This window comes from Triticum aestivum, chromosome 6A (genome assembly GCF_018294505.1).
Source record: "Triticum aestivum cultivar Chinese Spring chromosome 6A, IWGSC CS RefSeq v2.1, whole genome shotgun sequence".
Taxonomy (NCBI): Eukaryota; Viridiplantae; Streptophyta; class Magnoliopsida; order Poales; family Poaceae; genus Triticum; species Triticum aestivum.
The window spans coordinates 351944049-351956199 of record NC_057809.1 but is presented as its reverse complement, the minus strand read 5'-3'; positions in this window follow the sequence as shown (position 1 = coordinate 351956199).

The following is a 12151-nucleotide window of genomic DNA, read 5'->3' as shown; positions in this document are numbered from 1 at the left end:
CAACAATTTAAATATTTTAAAAATGCATGAAAGTTGGATATTAAGAATCTAGATGCAATTCTAAGCATTTTTCATATATAAAGTTTTTACATATGATGCATTATTTATGAGTTATTAAATGCATGAAGTAAAGGGGGTTTTCTGCAAAACTGGTAACTCTGGAAAATTGGACAAAATCACAGACAGTGAAAAAAACACTAGGTCGAAACTGAAAGGTACTCTGGGGCGGATGGGCTTCTCACCATGGGCCTAGGCCCAAATGGTGGATAGGTAGGCCGACCTTGGTGGTGCTGGGCTTGGAGGCGGTTGAAGCCTGGTCCACGCGAGCACAGTCAACGGAGCTGGCTGGCAACCCGATCGGAGCGGATGAGCGAGAAGAGCGCTCCGGCTTGATGCAGAAGATGAAAACGACAGGTTTAGGGGCGAGCGGCACAGCTGGTCTCCGGTGGCGCAGTGCGGACCCCTGGAGGCGGGGACAAGGCCGGAGACACGGGCAGAGGACGATGGGACGGATGGTCCTGGCCGGAGACGAGACTGAGCGCGAGCATGGGAACTTGGCACGACTCCGGCGACGACGAGGCAGAGCAGCGGCACCCTGGAACTTGCGGGAGACGGCAAAGGCAAGGGGGGGTCTTGCTGGATCCAAGGCGGAGCGAGGGATTGGTGCTCGAGACGGATAGGAGGGCACCGTCCTCGTCAGGAACAGTTGAAGATGACGGCGACAGGGTCTGCGACAGGCGACGATGCAGCTTGGGCGGCGGAGCTCGTCGCGGAGGGGCGGCGCGGCGGTGTTGGTCCTGCTGGTCCGGCGAGAAGATCCTCGGGTGCGGCCGGGTGACGATAATGCGGTCCCTGTGAGAGAAAGAGAGATGTGAGAGGAGGGAGTAGAGGCAGGGAAGGAGAAGGAATGGAGCAGGGGAGGAGCGGCCACAGGGTTGGCCTGCAGGTGGTGGCGCTCTCGGGCTCCAAGGCGACGAGGAGCTTCTCTCCTGCTGAGGGACTCGGACAGCTTCACGACCCATTTGGGATCGAGGGGAGAAGAGGCCGCGGGATTGGTCGGGCACGAAAACGGAGGCGATGGTGGTTGGCTACGGTGGGAATGGGTAGGAGAGGAAAATGAGGAGGGAGGTGGATCTGGGAGGATCCCGATGGGGATTTGGCGGCGGCGTGGGGATGGATGGGACATCTCCCCTAGAAATTAGGGCTTGGTCCTATAATATATAGCGGTGGGATTAAGTTTAGGGGCTATACGGTCCATCCGATCGTTATCGGGCAGTCGAGAAAATATAGGTTAGGAAGTCCAATTAACAAAACGGAGATATTTTGTAGATGTTTGGGGATGATCTGAGTCCAACAGTGACAACTGCCCCGGTCGGGTTCGGGGAAGTTTTCGGACGCGCGCGCGAAGAGGGCCGCGGGCTGACGAGAGAGGTTAGGTTGGGCCTGGCGGTAGGTAGGTGGGCTAGATGGACTGTGCAAGTGGACCATTGGGCTGAGAGAAGAGAAGAGAGAGAGACCCGGCAAGAGTTTCCGGAGACCGAAAACGTCTGACGATTTGACCGACTATATTGCCGCTATAGTTATCCGTTGGGGCATCAAACGAACTCCGAATGCAATGAAACTTGGCAGGCGGTCTACTGACAACATAACAACAGCGCATGCCAACTTTCAACCCATTCCGAGCACATTTTCCGGCCACTTATAAAATAATATTTCGGACATGTCGCGGGCGCGTGCAAGTGTGTCTGGGCTCAGAACGGACAACGGAAAGAACGAGGAGACCGGGACGGATGCAAGTTTTGAAAACATGATGATGCAATGCACATGATGACATGGCAAGATGAAACACGCAAGCGAACGACATGGCAACGACAGTGAATAACTGGAAGACACCTGGCGCAACGGTCTCGGGGCGTCACAACACTCCACCACTACGAGAGGATCTCGTCCCGAGATCTAGAATGGCACCGGAGAGAAACAGAAGAGGAAGAGAAGAAGTAAAACTAAGTTGCTTCTTTGACAAACGAGTGAAACCAAAGAACCTTGAGAGGTTAAAACAATTGAACGAAAGAATACAACGAAGATGAACAAAGTTGAAGCACTCTGTTAGAAAAGAGGAACAAGGAACATTACGAGATCCTTGTAGGTTGAAAAACATAAGAAAAGGGTTGCAATGGACAAGAAGTACATGCAAGCACTCCGGTTTAAACAAGATGTATACGGGACGATAAAGATCAATTACGACAACACTCCCATTGAGAAGGGAGGCAAAACTTGATAAGATGGAATAACTTGAATGAAGGACACGACACTCCGGTTAAATGGATAGGCAAAAGGAAAGAACATGATCTTTGACAAAAATGGGATGATGGGTGAAGAGAGCGACATCACAATGCCTCTGGAACGAAAGAATAGAAGTTGGATCGTTGGAAAAGAAAGAATTGAGAAGAAAATGACAACTTCTGCCACAACTGAGTTTGGAAAGCACCCTTCCAAGAAGGTTATAACGGAGTTGTTGGAAAACCAACAACGAAAAGAACAAGCTTGTAGTGGGCTTATGGAGAACATCTCAAAACTATGAGGTGAAATTCTGCCACTAACGAAAACAATAGATTGGATTGATATCAACAAGAAGACGAGAAGTTGATTTCACCAGGAGGAGAAATGAAGAACTTGGGTCATTTATGAGCACCATAAATAGCAATAATCCTTAGGGAAGGATTTAGGTGAAATATAACCCAAGATAATTCCAATGAAGAGATCGATGGGTTGAAAAGATGTCTTGAGCGAAGAGAAAATGACGGATTCAGATATGCCACTCTTGGAAAACTTGTGAATCATGAAACACGAAGGGAAATTATCGAGAATGACATAACACCACCTCAAAAGATAAGGTAGAAGGAATTGCACTTCGGAATGCAAGATGAAGAATACTTGAGCTCCTCTGAAAAGAATCTTGATGAGCACTTCAAGAAAGAATTAAATCCTTGCTAAACCATCATGTAGAACCTCTATGAAGAACTCCGGTAACAAAAGGATGACCAAACGAAAGGAAAGAGAAGTTGAAAACACAAGGTGAAGCCTTGCAATGATTTGAAAGGATCTTCGCGACGAGATAAAGCGGAAAACTTGAAACTCCGGAAAAGAAATATGAATAACTAGAAAACGAGAATTTTGATGAACCTCCGGAATAAGGAATTGAATATACTCGATGAAACAAGAATAAGAATTACATTATGTGTATCCTTCACCAATTTAAATTGATGACAAGCAACGGATTTGGCATACTACTTATTCTCGTAGAAAGGATTAAGAGAGATATAGCGCAAACTTGAGAAGGTCTTTGACGAACCACCGGAAGGATTTGGAAAGAAACAAATGAATTGATACAATAACAACGAAAGAGAATTCTTGAACGAACCACCGTAAGAATTGAAAATGAAATAGCAAAGGCACAATTCACCGGGGAGAATTGGAGAATGAACGAAGTTAGGGGATTTTGATACAAATGAACGAAGAGATCACTAGCTGATTAGAGAAAACGTGAATGATGTGCCGTTAAGGTTTAGAGAACAAGAGCTGAAAGCTGGAATGCATAATTCTGAGATGATGGACTCCGGAGGATCAAACTGAAAATACTCCTGAATTGCTTCTGATGAGTGAAAAGAATTCTCACAAACGAAAAACAATTATGAAAGGATGGCATCAAGCTTGAACTTCACATCTTTGGAAGAACGGGTAAGAATTTAAGAGGAACTCTTCTTCGTTCTTCAAATGCAGAGAATGACGATGAGAAACACCACCATGAATTGTTGAGGCACTCCAGAATGAAAAATTAGAAAGGTAGAACCAACGATGAAAAGAATTTGAAAGCGATATTGGAGAAGGCAATTGACTCATGATAATTCATTCTTACGTCAAACTTTGAAATGAATTTGGGAGTTACACCGGCAAAATGGAAGAGTCAGGTAAGATCCTGGGAAAAAAACTTGTGGGTTAGGGCCCACTCAAAAGATACACCGTTGAACGATTGCTTAAAAAGAGAGATTGCACTGGTTGAACTAAATGGCTTGAATGAGATAACATCCTCGAAAGAGCTTGAACGAATGCAGAGTGGAAACACGAATCTTCGAGATATCTTGAGCACTCTGGAACAATTGAATAGTGAGAGGTGAATGATTAAGAGGTGCACCGGCATGAGAAAACATTTGAAACGAGAAAAAGGATAAGATCGACAAAGCTTGACTTGAATCCACTGAAGAAGAAAAAGAATGACGAATGATGAACTTGTAGCTTCCTTAGCATCTTCCTGAGAATCATCGGATAAGAACCTTGACAGAAAAGAATGGAGAGACTTCACATCCATAAGATGGATACTTGATTAAGAAATCTTAGTCCTTGAAGAAAAAGGGTGGGAGGGTGGGAAAAACAAAGACAACTTGGGACGGATGAAACAAACACTGTTGAGAAGAACTGATAATTTGAGCGAATGTTGAAATGACCGGATCCACTTGAAGAGAAACACGCCGGTTGGAAAAGAATTAACATGACAACGTCGATGATCAAGAAGGATTGGTATTCACATAGAAGTATGAGAACACCGCTTAGGAAAAGGTATGGAATCAACACTTGACATTGAAGCAACTCGAATACCACAAACCAAAACAAAACAAAGGATTGGCTTGCAGAATAAGCCGGAACAAACATATGATAGAGATTTCGTATGAAGTTTTCATGGTGGGGCCCATATGGGCTCGATCGTACAGCACCGTCATGTACAAGGCAGTGCACATGACATACGAAGCATCCCTGAGTCAGCATAGCCAAGGACTCTTTAAGACACAACGAGACCAGTGTAAAACCAACTGTGGATAGGCGGACGACTAGACGTCGAACCCCAATCTCATATCATGCATCTGTCGGAAAGATATCCTAGGGACTACTTGAATTCCCACTTATAAACTCCCGAAACTTTCTGGTTATGCAATCAGGTGTTGGGGATACAGGGGAAGCATAATATCTCACCCAAAACTAGCAAATCCTACATCGAGCTGTATCCATCCTTCAACACATAACCAAGAAACCTTTGGAAATCATGTATCTCAACCTTCGAAAAGCATCCGTTATACGAGTTATGGCAATACTCCCGAACTCCCGCCCCATTACTAGGCGGCGTCGAGGTTATCTCACCAACAACCGCATAAAAGCGATTTTCGATGTCGGCGAACTCAGGTATTCCAAAACTACAAAGACAAAATTGTGACGACAACACCTCGGAGCCCAACTCCTCGGGACACTGCCACAACCCCTAAATGTCAAGAGGCACCAAGAACAATGTTCTCGTCACAAAACCATCGGAACGATTCCAAGATACCCGCGTGATCCTAAAAAAAATTTGTGAAATTTGAGGAGAGAAGAGTCAAAACTCTACGTCAGGAGGCCTCACCAGAGCGACGAAGGGATTGAGGAGTAAAAAGAATCCTACTCTCCGATATATATAATCCTACAAGACTCAAAACATTTTCTTCTAGACTCAACAACGTCAGCGATTCGATCAAGCAGGGGGCTCCTAAGTCGGGGAAGGCTCTGATTACCAACTTGTAACACCCACGATGCGGCTATATCTCTCACGTGTCGGAGCACAACTTAGAGGCATAACCACATAGTAGGCATGTCGCAAGAGGGGTAATCTTTACACATCCCATGTAGTGAATAAGAAAGGGATAAAGAGTTGACTTATAATCGCCACTTCACACAATACATAAGTATATCATACATCATCCAGAATATAATCAAGGTCCAACTACAGAACCAAAATAAAGAAAGACAACCCCAATTGCTAGATCCCCAATTGCCCCAACTGGGCTCCACTACTGATCAAACGGAAAAGACACAAAACAACGACTAAGATCCTCATCGAGCTCCCACTTGAGCTTGGTTGCGTCACCTGCTCTGGCATCATCGGGACCTACAACTATTTAGAAGTATCTGTGAGCCACGAGGACTCAGCAATCTCACACCCGCGAGATCAAGACTATTTAAGCTTATGGGTAGGAAAGGGGTAGTGAGGTGGAGCTGCATCAAGCACTAAGCATATATGGTGGCTAACATACGCAAATAAGAGCGAGAAGAGAAGCAATGCAACGGTCGTGAACTAGAAGTGATCAAGAAGTGATCCTGAAACTACTTACATTTAAGCATAACACAAGAACCGTGTTCACTTCCCGGACTCCACCGAAAAGAGACCATCATGGCTACACACGCGGTTGATGCATTTTAATTAAGTTAAGTGTCAAGTTTTCTACAACCGGACATTAACAAATTCCCATCTGCCCATAACCGCGGGCACGCCTTTCAAAAGTTCAAAACCCTGCAGGGGTGTCCCAACTTAGCCCATCACAAGCTCTCACGGTCAACGAAGGATATTCCTTCTCCCAGGAAGACCCGATCAGTCTCGGAATCCCGGTTACAAGACATTTCGACAATGGTAAAACAAGACCAGCAAGACCGCCCGAATGTGCCGACAAATCCCGATAGGAGCTGCACATATCTCGTTCTCAGGGCACACCGGATGGGCAAGACGTCGGGTTAGCATAGACCCTGGTTGCCCAGGGGGCGCCGGACATCACCCAGTTTGGATCAACACTTAGAGAAGCACTGGCCCGGGGGGGGGGTTAAAATAAAGATGACCCTCGGGAGAGCGACTCCCAAGGGAAAAGTAGGTGGTGGTGAGGCAAATGGTAAAACCAAGATTGGGCCTTGCTGGATGAGTTTTATTCAAAGCGAACTGTCAAGGGGTCCCCATAACACCCAACCGTGTAAGGAATGCAAAATCAAGGAACATAACACCGGTATGACGGAAACTAGGGCGGCAAGAGTGGAACAAAACACCAGGCATGAGGCCGAGCCTTCCACCCTTTACCAAGTATATAGATGCATTAATTAAATAAGACATATTGTGATATCCCAACATATCCATGTTCCAACATGGAACAAACTTCAACTTCACCTGCAACTAGCAACGCTATAAAAGGGGCTGAAAAAAGCGGTAACATAGCCAAACAACGGTTTGCTAGGAAAGGTGGGTTAGAGGCTGACATTGCAATATGGGAGGCATGATAAAGCAAGTGGTAGGTATCGCGGCATAGAAATAGAGCGAGCGACTAGCAAGCAAAGATAGAAGTGATTTCGAGGGTATGGTTATCTTGCCTGAGATCCCGCAAGGAAGAAGAACGAGTCCATGAAGAAGACAAACGGACGTAGTCGAACGAATCCTCACAACACGACGTTATCGGAACTAGCCCGAAGAAGCAACACCGGAAAGAAGCAAACAACATAGTAAATAACCAACACATAAACATGGCATGATGCACAACCAAGTATGATGCATGTTCGGTTTAATGAGGCATGACATGGAAAAGTGCACAAACAAACCTACAAATTAAGTGGAGCTCAATATGCAATGAGTTGCATATTGACGGAACACCACATGTCTTATTTAGTTCTCTCCCGTTTAGGTACCCCAACAATATTAAATGTTGTTAAACATGGCAAGAGACGAAGCATGAGTAAACTAACTATCTAGTCAAATTTAAATGAGGCCGGAAATAACAAACAACAAGTCCGGAAAATCCCCATGTGCATATTTTAGGTTTGGTACTGTTCTGCCCTAAACACAATTTTAGAGTTGTTAAACATGCAAGAAGAGTGCACCATGTTAAACTAGGCATTTTCTACCCCATTTACATAAAAGTTTGTTAGGTTTGGAGCTACGGTTATTAAGTTATGAATTAAAGCATTTCAACATATTATTAGAGCAAATTTAATCAAACAACAATTTAAATATTTTAAACATGCATGAAAGTTGGATATTAAGAATCTAGTTGCAATTCTAAGCATTTTTCATATATAAAGTTTTTACATATGATGCATTATTTATGAGTTATTAAATGCATGAAGTAAAGGGGGTTTTCTGCAAAACTGGTAACTCTGGAAAATTGGACAAAATCACAGACAGTGAAAAACAACAACACTAGGCCGAAACTGAAAGGTACTCTGGGGCGGATGGGCTGCTGACCATGGGCCTAGGCCCAAACGGTGGATAGGTAGGCCGGCCTTGGTGGTGCTGGGCTTGGAGGCGGTTGAAGCCTGGTCCACGCGAGCGCAGTCAACGGAGCTGGCTGGCGACCCGATCAGAGCGGATGAGCGAGAAGAGCGCTCCGGCTTGATGCAGAAGATGAAAACGACAGGTTCAGGGGCAAGCGGCGTAGCTGGTCTCCGGTGGCGCAGCGCGGAGCCCTCGAGGCGGGGACAAGGCCGGAGACACGAGCAGAGGACGGCGGGACGGATGGTCCTGGCTGGAGACGAGACCGAGCGCGAGCACGGGAACTTGGCGCGACTCCAGCGATGACGAGGCAGAGCAGCGGCACCCTGGAACTTGCGGGAGACGGCGAAGGCAAGGGGGTCTTGCTGGATCCAAGGCGGAGCGAGGGATTGGCGCTCGAGACGGACAGGAGGGCACCGTCCTCATCAGGAATAGTTGAAGACGATGATGACAGGGACTGCGGCAGGCTACGGCGCAGCTTGGGCGGCGGAGATCGTCCCGGAGGGGCGGCGCGGCGGTGCTGGTCCTGCTGGTCTGGCGAGAAGATCCTCGGGTGCGGCCGGGCGACGACAATGCGGTCCCTGAGAGAGAGAGAGAGAGATGTGAGAGGAGGGAGTAGAGGCAGGGAAGGAGAATGAAAGGAGCAGGGGAGGAGCGGCGACGGGGTCGGCCTGTAGGTGGTGTCGCGCTAGGGCTCCAAGGCGACAAGGAGCTTCTCTCCCGCTCAGGGACTCGGACAGCTTCACGACCCATTTAGGATTGAGGGGAGACGAGGCCGCGGGATTGGTCGGGCACGGAAACGGAGGCGATGGTGGCTGGCTATGGTGGGAATGGGTAGGAGAGGAAAAAAAGGAGGGAGGTGGATCTGGGAGGATCCCGATGGGGATTTGGCGGCGGCGTGGGGATGGATGGGACATCTCCCCTAGAAATTAAGGCTTGGTCCTATAATATATAGCGGTGGGATTAAGTTTAGGGGCTATACGGTCCATCCGATCGTTATCAGGCGGTCGAGAAAATATAGGTTAGGAAGTCCAATTAACAAAATAGAGATAGTTTGTAGATGTTTGGGGATGATCTGAGTCCAACGGTGACAACTGCCCCGGTCGGGTTCGGGGAAGTTTTCAGACGCGCGCGCGAAGAGGGCCGCGGGCTGACGAGAGAGGTTAGATTGGGCCTGGCAGTAGGTAGGTGGGCAAGATGGACTGTGCAAGTGGACCAGTGGGCTGAGAGAAGAGAAGAGAGAGAGACCCGACATCAGTTTCCGGAGACCGAAAACGTCTGACAATTTGACCGACTATATTGCCGCTATAGTTATCCGTTGGGGCATCAAACGAACTCCGAATGCGATGAAACTTGGCAGGTGGCCTACTGACAACATAACAACACCGCATGCCAACTTTCAACCCATTCCGAGAACATTTTCCGGCCACTTATAAAATAATATTTCGGATGTGCCGCGGGCGCGTGCAAGTGTGTCTGGGCTCAGAACGGACAACGAAAAGAATGATGAGACCGGGACGGATGCAAGTTTTGAAAACATTATGATGCAATGCACATGATGACATGGAAAGATGCAACACGCAAGCGAAAGACATGGCAACGACGGTGAATAACTGGAAGACACCTGGCGCAACGGTCTCGGGGTGTCACACAATTGCAAGTGCGCGGTGATCATGCAATTATTCCTTGCTTCTTTTTGTAGTGTAAATGCACGGAAATGTCATGCATGTAATCTTCACATGGTACTTGCCAAATAGCTAATGTGTGGTTAACATGGTGTTTACTTTCATGTACGCAAGTCGGACTATCATTTGGTTTGATAGCTGTCGAGAAACCCAACAAATGCATTTCAACCCATCACCGTCCACGAAAAAGGAAAGGTTGTGTTGTTGGGTGGGGTTTTTATCGGATCGCATGTTGGAGATAACATGTCAAATAGTCGAGACAAACGCATTTCTCCCACACATATGGATTGGATTTGGCGGAGCCCAGACTGTGTGGATGGTTGCAATTTTCTGAGCCTGCAGGGTGCCCGCTTGATGCCCGAGACACCCTGACATGTGGCGGAGAAATGATCTTTGAACTCGAAGATGACCATAATCAATTTTTTATTCATTTAAATGCATTATAGCTCGTAGCCACAGGTGTTCTCCTAGTTCCTTGTTAATTCACTCCATAGGTTTCCCCTCCTCCCTCCTGAGCCGCACGCGCGGGCGGCTTGGGGGGGGGGGGGGGGGCTCTTCAAGCGGGCGGCATGGCGTTTCTGGTGTGGCGGCGGTGGGGAGCACGGGAAGAGGCAGAGCATGGTCGGGAAGATAGGTGCAGTGGTCTCACTGGGGCGCTAGCGCGGGAGTCGACGGTTGTGGTGCAGATGGCATCTAGCGGCAGCGGATATCGGTCAGGATGAAGTGGTCAGGAGCGGTGGTCCGGAATTCGCTACAGAGGCCGTGGCGCACATGACGTCTATCGCTGTCGCCGGAGTGGCCGGGGAAGGCGGCGCCTTGGGGCGTTGGTGGCTGCGTGGGATGGATCTGGGAGCTCGATCCAACGCCTCGCATCAGGATGTGCCTGGTGGGTGCGCTCGTTTCGTGCGGGAGGCGAGGTGCTATGGTCTCTCGCGTGCAAGGCCCTGGATCGCTCCGAGGCAAGGCAGGCTGCCAGGAGGTGGCGTGGCCAGCCCTTGCTCGTAGTGCTGGCGGATCTAGGCAGTGCTGGAGGGGTTGGTCTGGAGCTCGTCTTCTTCGACCGTGTAGGAGTTGGGTGTTGGTCTGAGTGCTCTCGGTTGTGTGAGGGGTCGATGTTCCGCGATGGTTTGATCATGACGATGAGGTGCTGCGGCACCGGTGGTGTGACCCGGACTAGTCGGCCAAATCCGATGGTAGGGGTGGGAGTTGTGCGACGGTTTGGATGAAAATCCTACTCCACTTCGGTTGGAGCTGGTGACGACGGCGCCTGTGGGTGTCGTTTCCCTCCTTGGAGGCGTCGCTGTGACGCCCGGATAATTAAACTACAGTGAACCTCTGCTAATGATGCCACGTCACCTCGGTTACTGTTGATAAACCCGCGTTGATTGGAAACCAATTCATATTCAAATCAATAATCAAGTCAAACAATAAAAGTTTTCAAATATTAAAACTAAAATGTTATGGATATGACAAATAATTCATAAGTAATAATGGTGGAGAAACCACAATTTTTATAAGGTATTTAAAGGCACTAAAATTGGTAAACAATGGTGAAACAATTATTTAAACGTCTCTTAAATGATTAAATTTTTGAAAACTACTTTTTATAACTGCAAAAATAATGGTGGCAATGGTATAATTACTACTACTAATTGAGGTGCCAACTATATGTTTTGCAAAACTAAAATAATTTGAAAGATTAACTAAACATAATATAAAAGAGATAGAACCTAGTGTGCACTTGGGCTTTAATTCTACAGTATAAGGCCCAGCCCACCCTGCACCTCCTCCTATCTCTGTTCACAGAGGATGTGCTGGACGAGCAACGCTCGTCCATGGCTCATATGGCCGCGTGTCGAGCATGTGCCGGCTCCCTCGTCCGATAAGGTCGCCCTGGCTCTCTCTTCCTTCCCTACACCGAACCCTAGCCCCCAGTAACCCCCTCTCACTCTCCCCCTCTCAGATTTGCTCGCGTCCGAGACACGATCGCCGCCACCTTGTCGATCCCGTGTAGCCACCGAGCCCCACTCGCCTAGCCGACGTGCCCACTAGCTTCGTTGGCCTCCGCTACGACCTCTACGACCGCTACTTCAAGTCGGAGACCGGCACACCAAGCAGTCCGGCGCCGCTTTCCTTCTTCATCCGCCGTCGTTCGTCGTCGATTCCGACGGCTTCACTGCATCCCGTGCCTCCCCGAGCCTCTCCCTGTCAACGATGTGAGCCGTCGCGCTTTTCCCCTCTGCCTCCCCCTCGATCTGCATGCTCTAGCCGCTATGCTCGTCGTTGCCGTCTTGCGCTAGAAGTCGCCATGGTCGGCACTCCACTCACGTCACCTCGGCCCCGCTCGCTCATGCCCACGCCC